This window comes from Ambystoma mexicanum, chromosome 6q, assembly GCF_040938575.1.
Source record: "Ambystoma mexicanum isolate Mex_15411 chromosome 6q, UKY_AmexF1_1, whole genome shotgun sequence".
Lineage (NCBI taxonomy): Eukaryota > Metazoa > Chordata > Amphibia > Caudata > Ambystomatidae > Ambystoma > Ambystoma mexicanum.
The window spans coordinates 1,238,803,050-1,238,813,746 of NC_090937.1; the positions used below are offsets into that span (position 1 = coordinate 1,238,803,050).

The window sequence follows — 10,697 nt, forward strand, 5'->3', positions numbered from 1 at the left end:
ACTGTGAACTGGGACAATCAAATGAGCTGGCTATGTTGATAACTTTTTCAGGTACTCTGGTAAGTGTATTCTGGGTTACCATCAAAGTGGTATTGCAGATAGAATACCACATGATAATAAAATCGTGATTTAGGGCACACAAGGTCCATTGTTGGCTTACCGTTTATGATCCCTGTATAAGAATAATTTCAAGCAGTCCTGTATATTTAGGGCTCACCAAAATACCACAAAATACCCCAACAGGCTCACAAGAATGCCACAAAAATAGGTGGGAGGTGCAAGGACTTGATGGAGCTGACTGGGATAGTGGGTGTAGGTCTGTGGGTGTGGGTCAGAGGTGTGAGACTTCAGGGAATGGCCTGGGGTAGGGGTTGGAGGTCAGCAGGAGTGGTGGAGGTGCAAGGTCTTGATGGGGCTAGCTGGGGTAGTGGGCAGGGGTAAGTGGGGGGGTGGGAAGAGGGCAAACTAGCAGGGGCTGCCCTGGGTAGTGGGCGGAAGTCAGTGGGGGTGGTGTGAGGTGTGAGAACTTAAGTTGATTGCCTGGGATAGCGGGCAGAGGTGAGTGCAGGTGGTGGGAGGTGAGAAAACCTGAGGGGGCTACCTGGGAAGTGGGCAGATGCCAGTGAGGTTGGTGGGAGGATGTGAGGAGGCTGCCTGGGGCAGTGGGTGGAGGTCAGTGGGGTGGTGGGAGTTGGGAGGACTTGAGTGGGTTGCCTTGGGTATTGGGGGAAGGTCAGTGTGGTCGTGAGAGGTGTCCAGACTTGAGGGGGCTGCTATGACTTAAGGATGCAGTGCCACAGTTTGGGTGACGCATGAACTTAGGGGTGACAGACCGCAATTTTTCCAGGGTGCTGACTTGAGTTACGGGGGATGGTTTGCAGTTTTGCAGAGTGCTGTCTTGCATTACGGACGCCGGTCCACAGTTTCGCTGGGGTGCTGCCTTGCGCTATTTGTGATGGTCTGCAGTTTCACTAGGCTGCTGCTTTCGTTACAGCGACTGGCTGCAGTTTTGCTAGGATGCTGGTGCAAAAGCTGTAACAAATGTTGTTTGTTGGTGTTAGTTTTTGTTTGCGTGGGCGTGTTATGGGCATTCTGGGTGCAACTCATTTTTGTTTGTGCTGCTGGTTACGCTTTAGAATCCATGAATCAGTGAACAGAGCTACATTTTTCACACACGCAAGTAGGCACAATGGGCCTCATTGCGAGTTGGGCGGTATTCCAGTGGTAAATCCACCAGAACAATGCTCAGTAGAATTACCGTTACCACCACTTGATCAAGAGGAATTACTGACAGATTACAAGTGGTGGTAGTAGAGTAAATCCCCATTTTCTCACAGTTCATTGGACTCTACTGGGCATTTTCGGCACAATTATTGCTGCTTTTATTCCGCCAATTTTGGCAATCTTTTACTAGACAGTTGGCCTCACTAGAAGTTTGTCAGTATTCTTGCTGTAAATCCACCAGAATACCGGCAAACAGAATTACTGTTAACTTGTCTGCCATAATTAACTGCAGATTACAAGTGCCGTTATACACTGTAAAACTCCATTGCCACAGGGCTGCATGGGGGATTTTGCTCCTATAATGGAGGACTTTTTTTGCTGATTGGGGTCAGATTTACCCCCAGCTCTTAGCTAGAAGTAAATCCTTAACCCTTACCAAAAAAGTTGTAGTTGGCCAGTTCGAAAACAATATCAGAAATGTTATTACCTGCACCTTTACCGTGTGCCGTTTACCGGCCAACTTGTATTGAAGCCAAGCAGGAGGATTTCCCTCCAGCATGATGGAGGTAAATCCCCTACTCCAGGGTCATACTTGTCGTATGGCGGGCCGGGAAAAGTGGTGTTAATTCTGTTACCACCATTTTATTCGTACACGCCATACTTGTAATTGAGCCCCAATGTTATTTATGGCGCAAAGTAATTTGCATAGACTTAGCACTTTTTCTATGATTTGGGCCCTTGCTGTTGATTTAGGTGTTCTTTTGTGAAGGCTCTCAAATCAATAGTAAAGCTCAAATTAAACATTCTGGAGTAACATTGTTATTTAATAGTAGCTTTTGATCCTCCACCCCTATTGGGGGAGGATAGCTCAGGGGCAACGTACTCACCTTGGAAGCAAGACAATGTAGAGCAAGGTTGTCCAACATACAGCCCGCGGGCCACAATGGGGCCCGCCAAGCCATTTTATGTGGCCCGCGAGGCCGTATGTTGGACAACTCTTGAGAAGAAAAAAAAAGAAAACTTTTTTTTTTTAAATGTGCCTGTGCGCAAAACTAACTTCCTCTGGTGACCCCATGGGATCAACAGAGGTAGTTACAGTCCTCAGCCACGAAGCGTTCATTTATTTATTTATGGAATGTTTGTCGGATATCCGACAAACATTGCAGAAATAAATAAATTCGTCAAGAAGATCTTGGGACTTGATGATGGAGGAAGGAGAGACTAATTTGTATCACGGCAGAGTGAGGGTTACCTCGGGAATACCATTCATTTTCAGTGAGCGCGGGTCCATACAATTGCCCAGTACTCCCACAAACTATGAACAATGGGATTAATATAGTAGCAATTACTTTGCATTTAAATATCCCATTTAAGGCAAGTAGGACCCACCATGCAAGAGAGGAACGGGATCCGGCCCAGACATGCCCGTTCCTCTCTTGCATGGTGCTCCGAGGGGCAAAAGGCGAGCCGAGTTGAAGGGAGGAGGTGGCGAAGTGAGGATAAGAGAGTGCTGGCCCGGGCGAAGGATTATGTGGACAGGTGCTGTGCAGAAGTTCCTCTCGGCGTGGGCAGCACAGTGGATTCCTGAACCCCTGATTAGCCGTGGGCCGCTGCTCAGAGGGCCATTGTGCGGAGTTACTTTCAAGGTTTGTCATCTCTGGACATATGTTTAGCAGGGGTTGCGGCGACAGACTGTCTGCCCCAAAAATTGTTCTTTTGAATTGCGAATGTCACCGAAGATGAACCTTTATCAGCTGAGAAACTTAACCTTTGCAGTGTTTTTTTTCCTCGTCTCGAGTCAAAGATGAACAGCGGGAGCTCAGTTACATTTACCTCTAAGCACAGTGAGGATTGATGAAAATGGCCATGCATTATACCAAGTACATTGGACATTATAGATGTGGCCAGTGGGGTATCAAAGCATGGCGAATACCACATGTACAGCACAATACGTTACCCTATAGTGCCCCAATAACACACTGCAACCTGCAAACGGGCCTCAGTGGACCACCTGCCAAGGTTTCTGGAAGTTGCTTATGATCTGGATCTATGATCTATGATATGATCTGATATGATAGGTTATTTATAACACGCTTAATACCCATGCAGCAGTGATCCCAATCGTACAAGTGAAACAGGTAAGCTCAAAAGGTATAACTTATTTTCACTCTTTTGGTAGCGCAGTCTGAGGGCACCCTATACCCTTCAGGAGAGGTGTGAGCTGATACACTGGCAACACAAAAAACAATAGTACTATGTTCCCAAAATACCTTAGTTCTTGTCTTTCAGATCTCAGCAGAGCCAGGCTTTTCAGCATCAGACCAGAAGCATGGGTGCCTTTGCGCTGGGCTGGGGTCAAGTCGGAGAGCAGCAGCGATGGGCCCCAATGATGCAGTTCTGTTTGGCAGTGGTGCTGATTTGTGGGTAGAAAACGCTGGGAACAGTAGGCCGTGCCAAGTGGATGGCACTGAAAGAATCAGTGACCTCTGGGCCCGGACAAGGGAATACTTGCCTTTGGCGCTGTGCAGGCTCAGCTGACACAACACGGCATATGGTTACGGCAAAGATGTCAAAGCTTCAGCATTGTCATTGAGCAGAACTCTGAGATTCAGGGGTGGTGGAGCGTCGAGGTCCAGGATGATTATGATGGTGTCAATGGGACCAGCGCTGAGCAGCTCCACTCAGGAGGGCCATGGGCCCATGTGGGGCCGACAGGCCAGTGGGCAGACTGCAACAGGCCTGCTCGAGCCATCCTGCTATTTATACAAATCTCGGGCCGAGCAGGGCCTGATGGGAGAAAGGAACTGCGCTACAATTTGCTCTTCTGCTGGGCTCTGCCTGCTGGAGCTTCCCCCTACACGCGGGACAGGCAGCTCTGCAGACGCTCAGAGCTTCCAGGGGGTGGGGGGTTGCGGCTGGGTCAGGGCCTGCCTTCTCAGCCTCGCTTAGTGGGGCTTCCCAGAACTGACCCAACCCCTGCCCTCTTGCATGCAACTCATACTTAGCTGGCAGGGGAGAATCTGATCTCAAGGGCAGATCTCCCAGGGTGAGGCTTACCCATTGCACATCGGATTTGCTGACCCCTGCTATGTTCCCAAATGCGGGATACACAACTGCATTATTTCTGGTAGTGGGGGACTGCGTTTGTGCTCTCCCCACGATTTATTGGTGAACGAAAAGGTAAAGTGTGCACTAGGCCTGCTAGGTTGCATACTTTAAGATTGTGCTCAGATTGTGTTTCTTCAATTAGGTTCACCTTTGGGTTATCACTTTTCCACATTTTATCTGTTGAATTGAATTATGCTTCTTTCATCACCACAGAAGTAATGTGTATTACAGAGATAAACTACCATATGTATTGGGCACACTGCACATGCTCAGGCAGCATCACTCATGCTTTGTACAGGACAATGCTGGCTAAATTGGGAACAGTCAGGATAGACATGTTGCTACAGAGGCATATTTTGGGTACAACCAGCATGACAATGTGTTACATCAGTGACAGTGGACAGACACATTGATCATTAAAATGTGTTGTGTTGTAAAATGTTCTTTTCTGCTGTTGGTGACATGGAATGTTCATGTTCCCCTTTAGAACTGATTGTAAACTTATGGCTTTTTGATCACCTTTTCTGCTGTAAAATGCACCATTTCAACCTCATATTTGAAAAAAAATTCTTGGGGGGAACCCCCCCAAACCCTCCCTAGAACCTTATAGATCCCTCGCTATTCTCGGTCGCCCCCACTATTTCAGAAAAATATTAACACATAGACACTGAAAGAAATCACAAGCAACTAACCTTTGATCACTGCCCATGACACCAAAAGCTATCTTTGGGACTGCATGGCTATCACTGCCTGTGATGCTATTGTGTCAAAGGTCACACAATATCGCTTTTTAATATACTGCTTTGGGTGAGGTTGTTGACTTTTGGCTCGCCGGCCCACTTGGTGACAAAATGTTAATGCTTCAGCCCCACATTCAGAAAGGTTGGACAAGCATGATGTAGAGCAACACAGGTACAATACCCGGTCCGCGCTTAGAAACCTCTGGGTATTAAGTGCATCATAAATAATCAATTACAATTATGACAACTGTTCATGCGCACGAGTGTATATGAACACTTTCATTTACACCAAAGCCAGCAGCTTCAACGTTGCAGAATGTATCGGTGAAGCTGCTCGCATTGGTTTAAATAAAGGTGTTCCTATACACCCATGCAGTGTATATGAACACTTTCATGTACACCAAAGCCAGCAGCTTCAACATCCTGCAATGTTGAAGCTGCTCACTTTGGTGTATCAGCAGCCCTTTCGTTAAATAACGATTCCAAACGATTCCCTCAGTATTTAACGAAAATGCTGCCGAGATTCTGCAATCCGCCTTTTTCCATTAGAACCAGGCGGATTACAGCGAAAGCACTGTCGTGCTTTGCGATGACGCCCAGGCCCACTTCAGGATAGCAGTGGTGCCTGGGCGTCATAAATGGCGCAGTGAATCGTGCTATTTAGAACGTTCACTGCGCCATGATGAGAATCGGGCCCTCAGTTCTTTCAGTTGTGTCCCTCTTTTTCTTTTATGCTTTTAATTTATCAGGTTTTTCAGACCACCTTTCTATGCCCATTTGTTTGTCTTTGCTTTGTATTTATTGCTTTGTCATTGTGAGGCCTTTTCATTTGCCCTGAGGGTTATGTGGGATTCAGGCCTATGGATATTTTTGTAAGTATTCAGGTTTTAAAGGCAATTCTGTAAGGTACAGTGGCCTTGTTGTGACTGGGTTCTAAGGGATGTGTGTTCTACAGTAAAGTACCATAACAGTAAAAGAGGAGCCTCCTTTACATTTTCTGTGATCTTTTGGATACCTGGAGTAAGGCAGTGTTGGATGTAAGTTGCTTCCACTTTTGGTGCACTGGTACATATTACCTGAAATGGCTCCCCTGTCTAATTGTGGTCCTAAATAATATTTGTTGTGCTGGTGTTTTGGGTAATCTTTGTACGAGTCAAATGAATGGTTTTGCAGCAGCATGTTGTACTCTCTAAATCCCTTGCAACAAATACTCTACTAGTCATATGTAGAGGATAACTGTGTAGTCCACTGTTGAGAGAACCAGGGACTCAATGATGAGTGTGTGCACACCTGAATCAATGGAATTAGAGCTTATTTTTTATTGAGTGTTAACTTGTGGATTCATTGTAAGGTCAGCACACATCATTTCCCAGATTCTTCAGTCATTTCAGTGCTGTGGCTATGGGATGGTTGCGAGGAAGGTGCCTTGATGAAGGTAATTATTAGTTGAGTTTTGTTGGGGCTAAATTGTAGACTTTTTCACATCATCCCGTAGTCCACTTGCGTGATGCTTTGGCATAGTTCATTATGTGCTCTCCGATTGTCCCCTTTGAGCCCAAAATTTACTTTGGTGGCATCTACACAGTCCTAGAATGTGGCATTGTGATCTTGGAGAGTTTCCATTAACAGCACCATGTAGCTGTTAAACAGGAGGGGTGAGAGGATGCAGACGTGTGGTATATGCAAGTGAAATAAGAGCTTCTGCATATAATTGTTCCTCCGGGAATTTGTAAGTCTTTTTTATACCAGTATTTTCTCTCATCACAAAAATGTGAAGCACTCAGTTACAGCCACTACAAATACATTTACATCTTGCACCAAAGAATCCTAAGACTCCATAACTAGTATGGAATCTTGTCACAAAACGATGGCAGACTCCTAAAAATATTGTAAGGGAGGAAGGGTCTCCCAGGCCCCCCTTCAATCCTATTAGAGTGTACATGATATGCTCATTCCGCGGCTGACCACGTGCCTCTTGCGAAGGTGTGCGGTACCCATTGAATGACACATAACAGTGCATGGCATGTACGCCACGAGAGTCCATTTTGTTTAGTCACAGACTCCATTTTACATTAGGCCACACGTAAACGCTAAAAGCCAGCCTGCATCTCTCCCCTTCAGTGTCCGTGTACAGTCAGCAAGCCAACCCCCCACCTCCTCCCCTGTGCCGTTTCCGTAGCTGTCTGTCCTGTTCTCACAGAAGGCTGGGCACGAGAAGTTAAACACTGTATCTCTCGCCTTCCCTTTTACATCACTGCCCCGTGAATGACCGGGCCGGAGCCTGGTCTTGGAAAAACCCATTTGTCTCCACAAACCTGCCTCTCACCCACAGACCCCATTCAAAGAAATATAGACTACAAGCCCCCTCACCCCAAAGTATTTTTGATGTGACAGTTGTATACCCTTTGTCTGTGTGCTACCCCAGCTCACCCCGCAGCACTAATCCTATGTGTGGCCATATATTCTTCTCGTGCTAACAAACGATAAACCATTTTCTCGCGAGATCTATAGGAACACTTGATGAATGTGTCAATGACATGTTGTGAATAGATTAGGCACCTGGACCCATGTATTCTCACTATTATTGTCCAGGTCAAATGTCTAATAATATCATTCTTATATGTAAGAATGTATATAAATAATGTTCAAAGCATGTGTCAGATAGTCTACATCATCACAACGTGGACATCGCCTGACCCTGCACCCCTCCCAGATGTGCCCAGCTGACCTGCACGCTCCACGAAGTAACCATCTCAACACCAGCCAATCGGGAGCACCACCCCTAAAGTTTGGATATGGTCCTGTCCCCTTCATCCAATGACTGCAACTTTATGTATCCCCTATAGCACACGTAATAGATGATGTGTTTCTGTAATATAACGTATATTCTCTGATGTTTGGGAAGAGCACTCTCGAAGTAAGCAGAGTCCTCTGCGTTCCCCATTTTACATTTTTCTCTACTACTTGTCTTTTACCTCACCTGCTCTTGGTCCTGGTCTCATTTCCTACTGGGGTGTGTCCAGTAGTGTCTTGTATTTGGTTATTTTATTATATTTGTGGGGAATGCCAGCTTTCAATATTTAGCTTACTTCTCTACAGCTATTATTTTCCCTTGTGGCTGGCATGATACATTGCAGCCACTGAACACAATCCCTTCCCTGAATCCAAACAGTTGTGCATTATTCACATAACAAAACCGATTTAGCCGGTAAAAACAAAAACATGATTTATCATATTTCAGTGTTCTTCCTCTACCTTAATATAATCCTCTTACAAATATGCATACCCCTCAACTCAATCCTATTAATTGTCTAACATTTGTTTGGAGGAGGAAACGCTGTTCGCTGGCAGTTACAGCATGGCTGTTGCTTTAAGGATTATACATATACCAGAAAAGGGGCAGAGCACCGGCGTGGAGCCTGCTGGTCAGTCCAGTTACTCACCTTAAAGCCCCCCTCTTTTCTCACTCTCTGCATTTGTTTGGAGGTGGAAACACTGGTATGCTGGAAATTGTGTCGTGGCTGTTTCTTTAGGATTCTATAGATACAAGAAAGAGTCGCAGAATATGGTGGTGAGACCAGTTACTCACCTTAAAGCCCCCCTCTGCTTTCACACTCTGCATTTGTTTGGAAGAGGAAACGCTGTTCTGCTGGCAATTACTTTGTGGCTGTTTCTTTAAGGATTCTATAAATACCAGAAAGAGGCGTGGAGCACCGGCATTGGTGTCCCCTGGCAAGTCCAGTTACTCACCAGTTAGCCGCCAGAGGGATGCTGCCATGACCCGTGTCCTGTCTGAGAGTTCTGTCCGAGACCAAGCGAAATCAAGCGAGGTGCATCATTGCGTCTGCTGTGGGTCAGCCTATGGCGGTGACAAGGAGCCAGCAGAGTGGGCGTGGGGCTTCAGCTTACAGCAAAGGAGACGCAGGATGTAGGCCAAGCAGTAATGAGCAGGAGCTTAACGTATCTGCTACTCAAGCACAAAGTTGTGGAGGTAAGCCTGCATCCCCTGCATCCCTCTGCCTGTGCTTGCGGGGGTGTTGGGATTTGAATGTGAGAAGACTCTGCCCACCTGCCCGCACCGCCCACAGAGTCTTGATTATGTTCCTCTTGTTCCGGAAAAAAAACACCATCTCATATGTTTATATGTAGAATTCCCCACAGGCACGGATAGAGTGGGTGGAGACTGGGCCATTGACAGGGTGATCTAATGTCACCTCTACGACCCCAGTATTTTAAATAATCCGGGTACTGCGGTGGGGGTCGGCATTGTTGGTCACCCCTTTGAAAACTGCACCGACAGCGCTCTCCTCGCCTCTAACCTAAACCTTTAACCTAAACCGCAATTCCAACTTGGAGTTGGGGGACGAAAGTGAGGAATCCAAGATTATAGTGCAATTAGCTTTATTCACCCCAGCAACCTTAAACAAGGATCTAATAGATGCAAAAGCTAAGGGGAAAGACATGGTCGCTCCTTGGGTTCCACAAATTAACCATTCCCCAATACCTGCACAGACCATTCAGAACACACAGCAGACACCGAATATACAGAACATAATGCCACCATCCTCCTTAAGCCTACCGAGGCAGGAGTGCCTTTGTGAAACCTTGAGAATAAGACGACCTGTGGCAGGCCGACAAACATCCCACGTCTCAGAACCCCCTTGTGACTCTTGATGGGGGGAGAACTCCACAGGTCGAGGCTTTAGACGGGGGGCAGTCCGGGCTCCTTGTTAACAACCAAAGCCATTTTCCATGAATACATGAAGCTCTCCAAAAACTATAACACAACTAAATATGGGGATTAAGAAACAAGCTAAGGACATATTTTTTCTTAAGAAACGTAATTTGCCTCAAAACTGAACTGAACACCTAGTCAAAGTCTCTGATGAGGAAATGCTGGAAGGAGCAGGTGTAATCTCTGACCTGATAAATGTAAAACGTCATTCACAGCAGAAAAAATAACTAGTTATTGGGTCTATAAGGGCCCAGCCCCCAAATTCTTGGACAACCCTTTGTCGGTTAACTCAAAGGTATCAACATCAGTAGTAACACAAGACCCGTCTACTCCCATGACATAGAACTTTCTGTCAATCCCTGGTTAGACTAGTACACCTTGCCATCTAGCATTTGTTGAGGAAATATTGGGGGGCTGGGCGATGGAGACCTCATTGCGACAGGATATTGGCAGAATTCAGGATATGATTAATACCATTGACATCAGAATGTCTCTTGCCTCGGTCAAGTCCTCAGCACCCCATCTAACGAAAAACATGGCAGGTTGTCCTGATGTAACACTAAAGTCACTAGTGAAAACACTGGGTGACCTTTGTGAGGAACTACATATGACCCCACAGGTATTCAAGTTGGGGTGAACAAAGGACTTGGAGATATCACTTTTTTAAATCATTCCTCTCTTTTAGAATCATCATAGTCATCCTGATCAATCCAGGAGGGTTCACGCCCTGTAGTCCGGGACACAACCGAAGTCACGGGGAGGTGCAAAGCTTCCAAAATCTATGCAATAGCATGTCGATGCTGACAATTGCCTTGCCCCCTTCTTAAAACTATACAAATCAATCAGAGCTAACATCAAGGACCAGGCAACCTTCGTTGCCATGCTTAATT

The 10,697-nt window shown here is 46.2% G+C and overlaps 1 non-coding gene across 1 annotated transcript; it reads left to right on the forward strand.

The window, feature by feature from the left end:
* The first annotated feature begins 4,221 nt into the window (after window positions 1–4,221).
* LOC138517244 (U1 spliceosomal RNA) lies at window positions 4,222–4,383 on the forward strand. The gene has a single exon (XR_011282454.1). It is a non-coding gene; the product is annotated as a U1 spliceosomal RNA (small nuclear RNA).
* The last annotated feature ends 6,314 nt before the right edge of the window (window positions 4,384–10,697 follow it).